Here is a 15,284-nt window from a genome sequence, read left to right as displayed (position 1 = left end):
TCAATTACTGTTTTTGGAACAATCATTCTCTGTGAAAGTGTTGAAGTTTATTGCCAGTAATTGTTACCAGTTTTCATTTTATGCGCCATAAATACAATATTATGCAAATTCCTAAATGGCATTTTTTACATTTGTTTATGGGATGTGGGCATCACTGGTTAAGCAAACATGTTTTGGCTATCACTAAATACCCTTGAGAAGGTAGTGGTGAGCTGTTTATTTTTGAGCCACTGGTATAGGTATATTCACAGTGCTGTTAAGAAATAAGTTTTAGGTTTTTTTAAATCTACTAACAGTAAAGGAACAGTGGTATAGTTCCAAGTTAAGATTCTGTATATCTTAGAGGATAATTGACATTCAGTGATATGTGCCTTGTAAATGCTGAGTAAACATTCACGAGACAGGAGATGAGTTACTTTCCACAAAATACCTAGCCTCTGACCTATAGCTGCTTCAGTTCAGTTTTTGGTCAATGGTAACCTCCCAGGATGTTAATAGTAGGGGATTCACTGACAGTCATGTCATTGAACATCATGGAGAAATAGTTAGATTATCTTTTATTTGAGATGGTCATTGTTTGTTACTTGTGTAGTATGAATTCTACTTGCTATTTATCAGCCCCAGCCTGGATTTTGTCCAGATCTCACTGCATATGGATTCAAGCAGTTTTTCTGTCTGTGGAATCATGACTTGTGCTGAATCTTATGCAAACACAGCAAACATCGCTACTTCTAACCTTATGATGGAGCAGCTGATGATGGTTAGCAGATTGGGTACTACTCTGAGCAACTCCTGGGACCAAGTTTATCAACCCCCATCATTGAAACATTGGATCAGAAATAGGCTATTCAGTCCATCAAACCTGCTTTGCCATTTATGGGATCATCACTGATCATCCATTTCAATGCCATTTCCCACACTACTCCCCCCAAAACATAATTTCCCTTTGCAACACTGGAGTTAAGAAATCTGTCCATTGATATTTTAAACATATTCAATGACTAAGCTTCTGCAGCCTTCTGGACTGGAGAATTCCAAAGATTTACAATCTTCAGAGTAAAACACAGTTTCCTTATCTCAGACCTAAATGTTTTTCCCCTAATTTTGAAATTGGGTCACCTGGTTCATATTCCCACCTAGCTTTGTGTCAGCTGTGAACTTGAAAATATTTCATATTAAATCAACACTAGTCATCTTTTGTCCTTGATTATGATTCCAACTTGTGGAGAGCTTTCACCTGATTCCTATTAACTCTAATTATGCTAGAGATCCTTATTACCATTCTAGTAAATGTTATCATGTTGTCAATGGTAGCTGTCCACATTACCTCTGTAGTTCAACTCTTTCATCCTTGTTTGGACCAAATCTGTAATGACGTCAGAAGTTGAATAACCCAAACTGAGATAAAACCCAAACTGAGCATTAGTGAGCGCTAGGCAAATGACACTTGATAACACTGTCAACAAACCCTTCCGTAACTTTGTTGATGACTGAGAGTAGATTTATAAGATGGTAATTGGTAAGGTTGTATTTGTCATGCTTTTTGAAAACAGGACACACCTGGGCAATTTTTGCATTGCTGGGTGGATGCCAGTCTTGTACCTGTACTGGAATAGCTTGGCTAGGGGCACAGCTAGTACAGGAGCAGAGTTGCTCAGCATTGATATCAGAGTGTGTCAGGGTAATATGTTATTTTTTGCCCCTAATATGGTAATTTCAAGAAAACAAACACAATAATTGATGTGATTAGCTTTTCAAGTGGAAATGAGCTCCTTGACCCATGTAAGCATGCACCTGGTAATACTAACATTGACAATGCATTAGAAATGTTCAAGTAGCATTAAGAGAGTGCAGTTACACCAACTTCCCAGTGAATCCAGTGCAGTTGTAATCTTAACAGTTTGCATTTAAGATTTTCACTCTTGTTTGCATATTAGAAAACCTTATAAAATAATGGAATGAGCTAACAGAGAAATAAACCTTGTATTGCGATTTAAAGAGATGGGTGTTATGCCCGCGTTTGTGTTTTGGGGATTGGGTTCAGTGGAGAGCAGTCAAAAAATTGCTTGATAGAAACCTGTACTCATACATAACTCCAGAAGGACTAATTACTATAAAGACCTTTTTTTTTTACTTTTCTATATTTTTAATTGTGAACTGCAATGGGAAATGGACTGGTTTTAAAGAGATTGCTACACTTTTTAATTGAGGTTTACACTTCAACTCATATACTTTTATATGTTAAGAAAGAGCTCCATATTTCTGAAAGAAAATTATAATCAGGGTTCCTTCAAAAACACAAACCTGTAATTTAAACCTAATCGGTTCCTTATAGTGAAGGATAGCCAGGTAAAAGCAAACTACAGCTCAATTTTTAAAGTAGTCACTTGCTGTTTTCTGTCATCTAAATGTCTAGAATTATAGACAGACAGTTTGACAGCTCCTACCATAAGGTAAGTACATAAAGTAAATTTGAAGTTTGGTTGCCAGGATAGTAAGATGTCATGGTTACAAAGGTCCAATTCATGGTCTGTTTGAATGAGTCCAGAGAAAAGAATTATAGTGTACGAGTTAAAGGTGAAGATTTGGAGTAAGTGAACAGTTTTAATAATCTGGGGTCAGTGGTGGCTGGTGAGCAATATATTAAAATAAAAGTTAAGCAAAGGATTAGCTCTGTTTGGAATAATTTGAAGAAGGGAAGAGAGTGTTGTTTGATTGAAAAGTATCACTGCGACTGAAAGGAAAAGCCAAGGTGACCTGTCTACCACTCCTGTTCCTCATGTATATTTGAATGAAATCCTAATTGCTGACGGTATGGGATCCTTTCCTCTCAGGACTGAACTTGTGCCTGGTTTCCAGCAATTCTCCGAGTGCCAGTGACTTGGGTCATTTCTTTCCTGGCCAGCTGTGGAACTATCGCAGTGAGGTGCTCACCAGATTGGGCTCCTTTAGTGAGAGAAAGCCAGGAATTGGGTGTGGTGAAAAAACATGACTATTAGTGCTGGTGTAGGTGGATGAAACATGAAGTGTTCTGAGAGGCTAAGTTGGCAGCACAGAGGATACACAGGAGGTGATTGGATTCAAGAGTGAGTAAGAGAAGGTATTGTAGGCAGTAGTAAGAGTGGTAGAGCATGAACATTGGTAGGAAGTGAATGCAGCTGCAGAGGCAGTGTGTGAGGATTTTGTTTTCTCTTTTTCGTTCATTCATGGGATATGGGCATTATTGGCAGGTCCAGCAGTTTTTGCCCAGTCCCAGTTGACCTGGAGACAATACCGTTGAGTTGCTTCTAGATCTGCTGCAATCCATCGGTGATGCACAATGTTTCATTCCTTTTATGAAATTTTCTAGCAGTTGATACAGTTGATAAATGGCTTGCTAGGCCATTTAGAGGATAATGAAGAGTCAAACACAACACTGTGGGTCTGAAGTCAAATTAGGCCAGACCAGGTAAAGAGGGCAGTTTTCTTTCCCTAAAGGACATTCATGAACTAGATGGGTTTTTACAAAAGAAATGGATTCATGGTCATGATTAGACTTTTAATGTTTTATCACAGACAAGAATGTGGCACTTAGCCTGGCATTGCAGAGAAGGATATTGACCTTTGAACGGCACTGCTGGCTGTTCCTTCAGACTGTCCAAAGATGTGCAGTTTAAATGGATTGGCCATGCTACATTGCCCAGGGATGTGTAGGCTAGATGGATTAGCCTTGGAAAATGCTGAGTAACAGGGATAAGGTAGGGGGGTGGGTCTGGGTGGGATGCTCTTCAGAGGTTTGGTGTGGACACGATGGGTTGACTGGCTTGCTTTCACACTGTAGGAATTCTATGATTCTATGTTGAGATGGCATTACCCTGGGTGATGGCCTTGGAGCAGACTGCCAGGGTCTCTTTTCCTTTGTAGCTCCTTCTTGATCAAGGACTCCAGGTCCCTATCATGGCTCTGACTTACTCTTCTCTGACAAGTTTGGATTCCATCCTTGACTGATCAAGGCAGATTCAGAATGCCAGTGCCCATCCGGGTGCACACTTAAAGATGGTGTGGGCACCACGGATGCTCGTCTTTTCGTGGATATTGGGTGAGTGGCCAGTCATTCTGGGAATGGCATGTGGTAAGATCGAGGTGTGGAGCAGATATGAGGGATGTCATAGGGGCAGTGTAGTTAGTTATGAAGTATGTTTGATATGGTACAGCAAGAAATGACACTGGACCTTGTGGCAACTTTCTCTAAAAAAGGGTAATGAAACTTGGATTGAATGCACTCAATCTTTTTCCTAGGGTTGGGGAATCGAGGACTAGAGAGCATCAGTTTAAGGCTAGAGGGGAAAGTAAAAGGGAACCAGAGGGGGCAACCTTTTTACACAGAAAGCGGTACGGATATGGAATGAGCTGCCATTAGAAGTGGTTGAGACAGGTACGCTAACAACATCTAAAAAGCTTTTGGACAAATACATAGATAGAAAGGTTTAGCAGGATATGGGCCAAGTGCAAGGATAGCATGGATGGACATTTTGGTTGGCATGGACCAGTTTGAGCCGAAGAGTCTGTCTATGTACTGTCAGACTTTATGACTCTATGCGCTTCATGAGAAAGGTATGAGATTCAATCCAATGAGTTATAGTTATTGCACGGAGTTATGCTTTATTCCTGAAACTAACATTTTCCAAAAATGGGCAATAAATTTGTTTCTACCACATCAGTGTCAAACTTGTATTTGCAACAAGATTCTCGAATATTCTAAAGGCCCACTTGACTACATTCCTGGCCCTTAGTCATTCTTTTTTGGCAATATGTATTATACATTGACAGCTGGGAATTTCATATTTATTAATCAAACAATTATCATGCTCTGTCTGAGCTATGATTAGTGCATTCTTTACATTTGAGCCAACGTGCACAGTCTTGAATCTTAAACCATTGCTAGTCAAATGCACTCACATCATCCATTTGACATATCCAGCAACAGTTAAAAACAAAAACAGATATCACCCCAAGGATTACTTATACACATGTACTTGAAACCCAAGGCAACCTTCTGGAAAGCATCAGACAGACAATCAATGACTTACATGTTACTTTGGATTCTGGAATCCTTTTCAAACGTTTCAAACCTTGCTTTTTTTTTTGTTCATGTTCCAGGTATTTTTGCAATCTCACTGCTAATGATAATCAAGAATCACACAAGGGTACAACTAATATCACAACCAGAAAGTACATTTTTGAAAAAAATATGGCACCTAAACAATTTTTCTCAACTCTAACTGATGTAGACTTTCATAAGTACATACTACAGGTGTATTTATCAGCAAGCCTTAGGTATTGAAATGAAGAACAACATAAATGTTCCCAGCATTTATTTAATTAAGTACATAATCTCTGATAGATTGTATTGATCAGTCTTTCAATGTTCCAGAAAATGCAGTCATTTAATATTTATGCCTAAAGTATCCTTGGTCAGATCGAACTAAACACCATTAGACACAAAAACTTCAGTTCCGTATGTCTGGGTTAAACATGAATGCACACTGGGGGAGAGAACATTGTCTTCTAGTCATTGCAATTTCTTATGTGTTGCTTTGATCTTTATTGTTTCATTGAAAATGAGTATCTTTGGCAAAATGAGTGTTGGTTGCCTATCCCTAATTGATTTTGAGAAGGGACCAGTCAGTAATGTTGTCAAATGTAGTTGAGTGTGTCACAAACTATTTCAGAAGGCACCCACATTGCTGTCGATATGGAATCATGCATACAGTATTACTTCAAAATCAAACTACAGATGTGGTACACAGCTATAGAATTAGAGAAAACAAGAAGGTTACATGCGCAAAGAACTTAATAGGCTACAGTGGTCTCCTTTAGAAAAGATTATCATATGTTTATAGGGGAAATTGGTGTTTTCCAACAATCCTGGATTTACAGACATGTTTCTGTCAATAGAAATACTGTTAAATTTAAGCGAGTTAAAAGGTCACTATCCTATCAAACAAATTAACATGGCTCAAAAAGGCGAAGATACCGCCTACTGAGCAGACACTGTTCCATTGGTGGAATAATGTCAAGGGAATAGGAATGTTACAAATTACAATTTTAAATTAGAAACAGATAGTCTAATTTAAAAACCCGGAATGGTAAAAGGAAGGAACATTATTTTAATGAAGTAGCTGTTTTCCAGAAAGAAAATTCAGGAGATTAAAGATATTCCAGATAAAGTAAAACAATAGCAATAACCAATAATAACAAAGAATGATGTTCTCTGTAAAGAAAATCTGAGAGATAAAAGATCATCAAGTGGAGAAATAATCCATAGAGCAGAATCAAAGTCAACTGTCCTCAAGCAACAGACCTACCATTATTCTGGAAACAAAACTGTGAAAATTGAAACTGCTTGTATTTTTGCAGTTATAGACTTGGGAGGTGGGATACAAAATAATAAGACATACAATAATTACTTATGTGATTCTACATTGGGTTAGCTGTGGTGAGTAAAAGCTTGGGGTTGGCAAAATGTTGTAGAAGGTAATGGTTCTGAGGAATTAATGTTCAACGTTTCATTGCTTTCACCCATTCTACTGATGCCACACACAGTCTGGGAGTGGAGACAAGGATGTGAAGCCTGGCTTTCAGAAGGAACAGGCCTATCTGTAACAGCTCCATAAAGCCCTAGTAATTATGGCAAATGAAATTTATCTGCACTTATTGTTCTCTTGCAATAGAATTTCTTATTATCTAAATGCCACTTCGGTAGATACTCTACAGTGGTGTATCTTCTACCACTGATCACTAGATAGACCGAATACAAATCAAAGACAAGGAGGATTGGTAGCACTGAACTATCGCAAGCAAGCCTAACCTGGTACCATATTCTGATAGAGATGGCAAAGATACCAAGAGTGGTTATCAAGCAAAGTACAACTCTTCTAAAATTCACTTTTGCACACTCACCCTCTTAGGTGAGGAACTAGACAGATATCCGTCAGGAGAAAGTGAGGACTGCAGATGCTGGAGATCAGAGTCGAGAGTGATGTGCTGGAAAAGCACAGTAGATCAGGCAGCATCCGAGGGGCAGGAAAATCGACGTTTTGGACAAGAGCCCTTCATCAGAACGTCCTTCCCGATGTTCAGGGATCATTTGGTGGGTAAGTTTGGAGAAGTCAGTTGTGGGGTTTGGAGACAGCAAGCTAAGATGGAGAATGGATAATAATTGTGGAGGGAGGAGGAACAGCTCAATATGGAAGATTGGGAGATGGTAGAACACAGGGAGACAGGAGTATTGCAGGTGGTTGGGGGGTCCTCAACAGTCATTATCACCCTGGTTTTGGTGAGGGAACAGTGCAAAACTATATTTGGCATAACTAAGCTGATGGGCAACAAATGCTGGCCCAGCTAGAAACACCCACATCTCATGGGTGAATAAAAGCAAATGTTGGGTAGGGAACATCAAACCTGAGGGGGTTGACAGCAAGGGCAAGGCAGAAAAGAACATGAAGGTTTGGGGCATCACTTACATTGACAAGCTGAGCCTGTCAAACTCATTCTGTGAAGTGCCCCCTGTGCTGCCTTATATCCTCATCTAAATCGCAAATGCACAGTCAAATTAAATATGTTTACCCCTAAACCAGGTAAGTTTTGAGTAAATGAAAATCTACAGGGTTGGGGAATGCAGGCAGAGCAGATGTGGTTGGGTGGGCTTCCTTTAAGTTGTATGAGAGGTAATTACTTCAGGGCTTCCTGCAGTTCTGCCACTGGCTGGGTCCCTCGTACCCCTGCCTTGTCATTGGTGCTGAGCATCAATAGCTACAGTACTTGAGTGCAGTTCTGTGTTCCTTTGCAACAGTCATTGAATCAGTTGGATCTGGCTCTCCATCACAGCCACCAACTGGTCCATAGAGACACACAGACACATGCACAGTAAAGTAGAACACACAGAGGGTGATGATGGACTCCTCCAACCTCTGATCCTGTTTCCTAAGTGTCTCCAACAAACCTACCTCTTGTGCCTCTTTGCACATCTTCAGGAAGTTGTTAATGGTTGATAACACAGTGTCATCTCCTGCTTGGGGATAAGCAGGTGTCTAATCTCCGACAGTCCCTAAATGCCAGTGAACTGGAGTGTTTCTCCTTAGACAACTACAGAGATGAGGCAGTGATATGCTTACTAGAATGTGCTCTTAACTCTAATCTATTGAACATACCCAGCAAACTGCCTGTAGCTGAGCTGGTGGAGATGCAGGAGGTAGCCTCTGAGCCATCTATAACTTCTTCCTCATGGATGTAGAATGAGATGTTGGCTACAGGGATTGCTCTCATGAAGGCAGAAACTGTGTCAACATTGCTGGTGTCTGCAAACACAAAAGCGGGAATGAGTAGTAAGACGAGAGGGGAGCTTGGGCTAGTTAAGAATACATTCACAGTAGTGGTAATGAGGGAGAGGTACAATAGATTCTAATGCAGGGAGGTGCATGTATGGAATGAGTTGCCAGAGGAAGTGGTGGAGGTTGGTACAATGACCACATTTAAAAGGCATCTAAATGGGTATATGAATAGGAAGGGTTTAAAAGGATATGGCCGAATACTGGCAAATGAGATTATATTAGTTTAGGATATTTGTGGTTGGCATGGACAGGTTGGACCAAAGGGTCCATTTCTGTGCTGTACATCTCTATGAATCTCTGACTCTATGATTCTAACTAAGTTACTGAGACATGAGCCATTCTCTTTCTCTCCTCAAGGATCTTCTCCTCGTCTGGGATGAAAAGACCATTTTTGGGTACCCTGTCCAATCTCCTAAGTCTTTCAGCTCTACATGGGCCATTTCCTCCTGCAATTGGACAAAGGCAGGACTGAGTAAGATGAAAGTAGATGCAACAGGTGGAGGAAAGTTCATGAGGTAGCTCAAGTTAGTAAGAAGCGTAGGCAGAAAAAGTAACTGATCTGGGAGATAGAATAAATGGCAGCCATTGAGAGAAGATGCTGCATGCAATGGTGAAAGTGATGGGAGAAAAATATGTGAAGTAAGCAGTTAGAGCAGCTGTGTGAGGTAATGGGGAGAATATTGTAGCAGTTAACTTTGTGGAGTGCAGAAGATTATTAACCTTTTCCCTACACTGCTTAGTTTTCCTCCAAACTGTAGATACACCATCACCTGAATCGCACACTAAATCAGTTTGGTCAGGTCTTATGATGTGGTCTTGTTCTTTGCTGGATCTCAGGAAAGGTGATAGCTTCCCTCTCCAACATTCCATTCACCAGATGCTCCAGGTCCCTGACAGCAAAGCACGGTATAAACTTTCTTCTGTCAGCACTGACAGAGGGCAATTCATCTCAAATTGCAATTGTGAAGAGCTATTCCTGTCTAGCAGGATTTAAATCTGGTGCTTGCAGTGGGAATCTAGAAGGTCCTAGCAGTGGGGAAGGACTTTCCCTTCTGGTAAATGGGATGGCAGGGTGGCTCAGTGGTTAGCACTGCTGCCTAACAGTGCCATAGACCTGGGTTCCATTCCAGCCTCGAGTAATTGTCTGTGTGGAGTTTGCACATTCTTCCTGTGTCTGTGTGGGTTTCCTCTCACAGTCCAAAGATGTGCAGGTTAGGTGAATTGGCTGTGCTAAATTGCTCATAGTGTTCAGGGACCTGTAGGCTATGTGCATTAGTAAGGGTAAATATAGGGTAGGGGGGATGGGTTACTCTATGGAGGATCACTGTGGACTTGTTGGGCCAAAGGTCCTGTTTCCACACTGTAGGAATTCTATGAAAAATGCATGATAGCCTAAGCATAACACAATAGAAATTTGATGCAGCATAAGATAACTCGTTAGAGTTCATCGTGAGAAACCCTTCATGAAATTCCCTGAAATTGACACTAAGCTGATATTTGGTAAATGTCCCCCCATAGTTTTAGAACTGACTTGGTACTGTAAACATTGTTTTCAAGTATTATTCAGTGAAATCTTGGAGTTGGATAAATGAGTTCAAAATCTTGTTAACTGAAGGATTTCAATTGGTGCATTGAACTTCTAGGATAGTAATGTTGAAAAGAAAAGATAGAATTTTAGATATAAGATTCCAGAATTAAAGAATAATAGAGCCAGAAAGTTGTGATACTTTTATTGAATGTACAGTTAATTTTGAATGTATAGTTACAGAGTTATAGAGATATACAGCACGGAAATAGACCCCACAGTCCAAATAGTCCACGCCAACCAGGTATCATAAATTAATCTAGTCCCATTTTCCAGCATTTGGTCCATATCCTACAAACCCTTCCTATTCATATACCTATCTAGATACCTTTTAAATGTTGTAATTGTACCAGTCTCCACCACTTCCTCTGGTAGTTCATTCCATGCACGCACGACCCTCTGCATGAAAACGTTGTCTCTTAGGTTCCTTTCATATCTTTCCCCTCTCAACTTAAACCTATGCCTCTAGTTTTGGATTCCCTACCCTGGAGAAAAATATCTTGAGTATTCACCCCATCAAAGCCCCTCATGATTTTATTAAATTCTACAGATCACCCCTCAGTCTCTGACACTCCAGGGACAATAGCTGCAGCTTATTCAGCCTCTCCCTATAACTCAAGCCTTCCAGCCCTGGCAACATTCTCGTAAATCTTTTCTGAACCCTTTCAAGTTTCACAACATCTGGAATATTTGGGGGAGATTTGAAAGGACAGCCTCTCTGGAAGTAAGTGGAAGGTCCAAGAAAATTCAGCCTTTATAGGAATCTTTGAAACATTACTCAGACTAAATACTAAATCTTCCAATTTCTGGTAATTATCTAATGAGCTGTTGGGAATGGAAGTCAAATTGGTGCAGAAAGAAAGTTGATTTCAGAAGTTTGATTTAGATTATAGTGACCGTGTTTATTGTACAATCCTTCTAATATTGTCATTGTAACAGAATATTTAAGATCATCGTACTTGTCAGCATTCTTTGTTTTTCGTGTAACTTTATTTTGTCTGAAACCGTAAACCTTGGCAACTTAATCCTTCTCAGTAAATACCTTTGCTTTCAGATTCTAGACGAAAAATAATTAAATGTTTTTATAACACCAGTCATCATCAAACATCTGAAAACAAAACTTGCAAACCATCAAAGGTGGGCAGCATTAAGAAATGGTTGTAAAATTTGATGCTTATATGCATCAGATAAACAATTGAGATGTATCATGTTCATTTGTACATCTTTGTGAAACTGTAAATTCTTATTCTTCTATCTCCAATCGCTAATACATGGTATAAGGCAGAAACAGATTTTTTTTGTATCTGTGGAAATTGATATATGTGGACCTCGAAGCTTGGAGTCATTTTTGTGGATAGAACATAAATGTTCTGCAAAGTCTGTGTTTTTGTCTCCCCAGTGTAGAGGAGATCACATTTTGAGCAGTGAATACAGAAGACTAGATTGAGTGAAGTGCAGATAAATTGCTCCACCTGAACAATCTATCAGGGACCTGAGATAGTGAGGGGGGAAGAAGTAAATGGGTAGGTCTTACCAAGGTGGCAGAGAATCCTCAGTTAAGGAAAAAGGTGGACAATTCTGAGGCCCACCTGTGGAAGATGGCATCATCGGAGATTCCCCACCAGCATACTTGACAGGGAGCTGTAGGCCTACAGTCTGGGTTGAGTCTGCTGATGTGGTAGGATGTGTTTTGGATTTACCAAGTAAGTACTTGGTTTTCCTTACTTTTGGTAGTTTTGTGAGCCATTTTCACCTCAGGATCTGTCTGAGACCTTATGGTGTTGGTTGGGTCAGTGGTTTTCTGGGGTTGCTGGTTATCAGGTCTGCTGGTTGTGGTCGCTTGCCACCTATTTCCCACATTTCTGTCCTCACCCCTTCTCTTCCATCCCACAACACCATAGGGCTCTACTAGTCCTCACTTTCCAATCTACAGCCTCCACATCCAAAGAATCAGAAGACACCGTTTCCAACACTTACAGTGGGATACCACCACCTGACACATATGCCCCTCCCCTTCCTTGTCAGCATTCCATAAGGGCTATTCCCTCTGGGGCACGTGGGTCATTCCTCCTCCACTTCCAACACATTCCCACACCCCTTTGGCACCTTCCCCTGCAATCGCAGAGGATGCAACATCTGCTGTTTACATTGTCCCTCTTCACTACCCAAGTCTTCAGGCAGACCTTCCAGGTGAAGCAGCAATTTACCTGCACTTTACTCAATCTAGTCTGCTACATTCACTGCTCACAATTGTAGGGTTCTGGTTTGCAGTCTACAATTTGCTGCTTTTTGGTAGTTTGAATCACCCTGAGATCCCTGGTTCAACACTGGACTTATTTCGGAATGTGAAATTAAGAAGACAGTAGACAGATGTTTTAGGGCAGAAGAACCTCTGCATTTATTAAATACAAAAGATTAGCATAATGCAAGAAATAAAAGCAAATGTAATAAACAGTCTTAATCACAGAAACTTTAATCAGGCTTGGGGCCCCGGCTTTGTTGCCACCCACCTTCCCCTCCCTGCTAGCTCAGTTTGAAACTTTGGGGTCTCAGGAATTTAAGCTCACCACTGAGGAAAGCACAATTTTGAAGTACAGGTGGCTGTTCCCATTTGCTGTACCCGGTGCCTCGATGAAGACTTCGAACGGTGTAGGCCTACAGTCTGGGTTGAGTCCGCTGATGGGGTAGGATGCGTTTTGGATTTATCAAGTAAGTACTTGCTTTTCCTTACTTTTGGTAAGTTTTGTGAGCCATTTTCACTCAGGATCTGTCTGAGGCCTTGGATCCGTGGTTTTCTGGGGTTGCCGGTTATCAGGTCTGCTGGTTGTGTTCGCTTGCCATTGGTTCCCCTGGTGGAGAACAGGTCTGTATCAGTAGGTTTCAGAAATGGCTGTCGGGATTCCCCTTCCCGAGGTAGCTTTTGGAAATTGTCACTATAATTAGCTGTTAGAACTCTTCTTCTGAGGATCGCTGTTTGGAACGCCTCCTGGGGAATAGCTGCCTGGGGATTGACTCTTGGGGTGATCTGGAGAAAGCTATGGGTATAGCTGTAGGGAAGATAGCTCTCTCAGATGAGATTGAGGTCATCCTATTGCAGACATCTTATCTTCATGCCAAATCTGCACTTGTCATTGTGTTACTGGTGAAGCCATTTGGCTTCCCAGTGGTTAACAAGGATATGTAAATGTATTTTGATAGAGGTCGAATGCCCAATGTCTCTCGGAAGGAATATTGATTGAAGTTGAATGTCTGGTATCTGTACCGTTTCCATAATGTCCGGGTTGGGTAGCCCAAGGTATAAAAGTTAGTTTCAGTCTAGAGTATTAGGTCCAGTTGATTATTCTCTTCAAGTGAAGTTGTAAATTGGATTTTTGGGCTGAACAATGGTCCCAGACTGAAATCATTCTAGCAGTGTCTGTATTTGTTGTAGCCTGATCTCTGGCTCTTGTCCGGTATTTTAAATATTGAAAGTCTGGGATCTTGGTCCAATATTGTAAAATATGGGGATTTTGCTCAATTCTACAATGCTGTCTTATCTACATTGGAAAGGTGAAACACAGATTGTGTGATTGCTTTGTGGAACACTTACACTCTTACACTTACCTCAAGCTTCCAGTTGCCTGCCACTTCAACATTTTCCCTGGTCAACATCTCTGTCTTGGGCCTGCTGCAGTACCCCAGTGAGGCTCAGCGTAAGCGAGAACAACAGCATCTCGGTTTTTACTTGGGGACCCTGCTGCTATCAGGGCTCAATATTGAGTTCAATCATTTTCAGGCCTGAGCACCTTTTTAACCATGTCTTTTATCACCCCCACATCCCAGGTCATGCTGTCAGCTGCTTTCAACACAGCCAATCCATTTTCACGCACATATTGTCCCCATTATCAGCTTTTCTTTTTCCCAAGCTTACTATTAACTATCACTTTGCCTACCTAAATTTCTCTTTCTAGGTTCTATCTCCACTATCTACTCACTTCATTACCTCCCCCCCCGCCCAACCCTGTATTCAGCATAAGTACCACTTTATCCTAGTTACTTTCAGTTTTGAAGAAGTGACTGGACTCAAAATGTTAACTCTGCTTTCTCTCTATAGATGTTGCCAGACTTTAGAGTTTTTTCAGTGATTTCTGTTTTTGTTTCAGGTATTCAGCATCTGCAGTTCTTTGCTTAATCCATTCATTGATACTTTGATGAAGTGGGATATTGCCTTTGACTGGTAATATTTTTTTTTAAATAGACTGTAGTTTATTTGATGAATTTGAATGTGAATCAGTTTAAGTAGCTGTATTCTACATTTCCTGAACATTATGGCAGTTGTGTCATTACATCAGATTAATCAAAATCAACAGTAAACCCATGGTTCCTATAGCACTATTTTTCTTTTTTTAATAGATATTTTTATTAGAAATTTAACATTTTTACAAGTTTACAAAAATAAACAAAACTCTCAGATATAAACATTGATATACAATTAGCTCAAATATACAATAGCCAAAATTTGACAAAAAAAACAACAAAACAACAAAAAAAAAACGAAAAGAAAAAAAAAGAAACAAACAAAACTCAACTATCTACTAATCTAACCTAAAACTAACCAGGATGTATATTTAAGTCTCTTACATGCTCGGGATGTGTTAGCATCAGATATAATAAAACCCGTATTCGTGCGGGATTCCTCCCCCGAGGGGCCACGGACCAGCCAGGTTTGTAATCTCAATTAAATAAAAGCCCTTGTTAGGATAGCCGAAATATCTGTATTTATATAATTCAAAAAGGGCTGCCATATTTTATAAAATAATTCGGTCTTGCAGTACAGCATATTTGTAAGGAAGTCAAGGGGAATACATTCCATAATTAATCTGTGCCAATTTGAAAGTCCAGGGGGGCCCTCAGCCGCCCAGTTCACCAAAATATTTTTCCTTGCACAGAAAGAAAGAATAGAAAATAGTCTCTTCCCGTACGTGTCCAGGGAGGGAAAGTTCGAAAAGCCCAAGAGGAGAGATACGGGGTCCACTTTAATTTCCGTTCCTAAAATTTCTATCAGGGTACTTGCTACTTTAGTCCAATATCTACGGATCTTATGACAGGCACATAGGCAATGTACAAGAGTGCCCACCTCTATTTTGCATTTAGGACACATTGGAGATGCTCCTGCCTTAAATTTTGCCAATCGAACCGGTGCTATATGGGCCCTATGAAGTATCTTCAGCTGGATAGCCTGGGTTCTGTTACAAATAGTAATTCTTCTAGCATTTTCCCAGATATCATTCCACGTTTCTGTGGAGATTTCTAGTCCCAGATCCTGAACCCATGTTTTAAGCAGATTA

The sequence above is a fragment of the Chiloscyllium plagiosum genome, chromosome 28, assembly GCF_004010195.1.
Source record: "Chiloscyllium plagiosum isolate BGI_BamShark_2017 chromosome 28, ASM401019v2, whole genome shotgun sequence".
Classification (NCBI taxonomy): Eukaryota; Metazoa; Chordata; class Chondrichthyes; order Orectolobiformes; family Hemiscylliidae; genus Chiloscyllium; species Chiloscyllium plagiosum.
The sequence above is the reverse complement of the archived record's forward strand: the minus strand, read 5'-3'. Positions refer to the sequence as shown.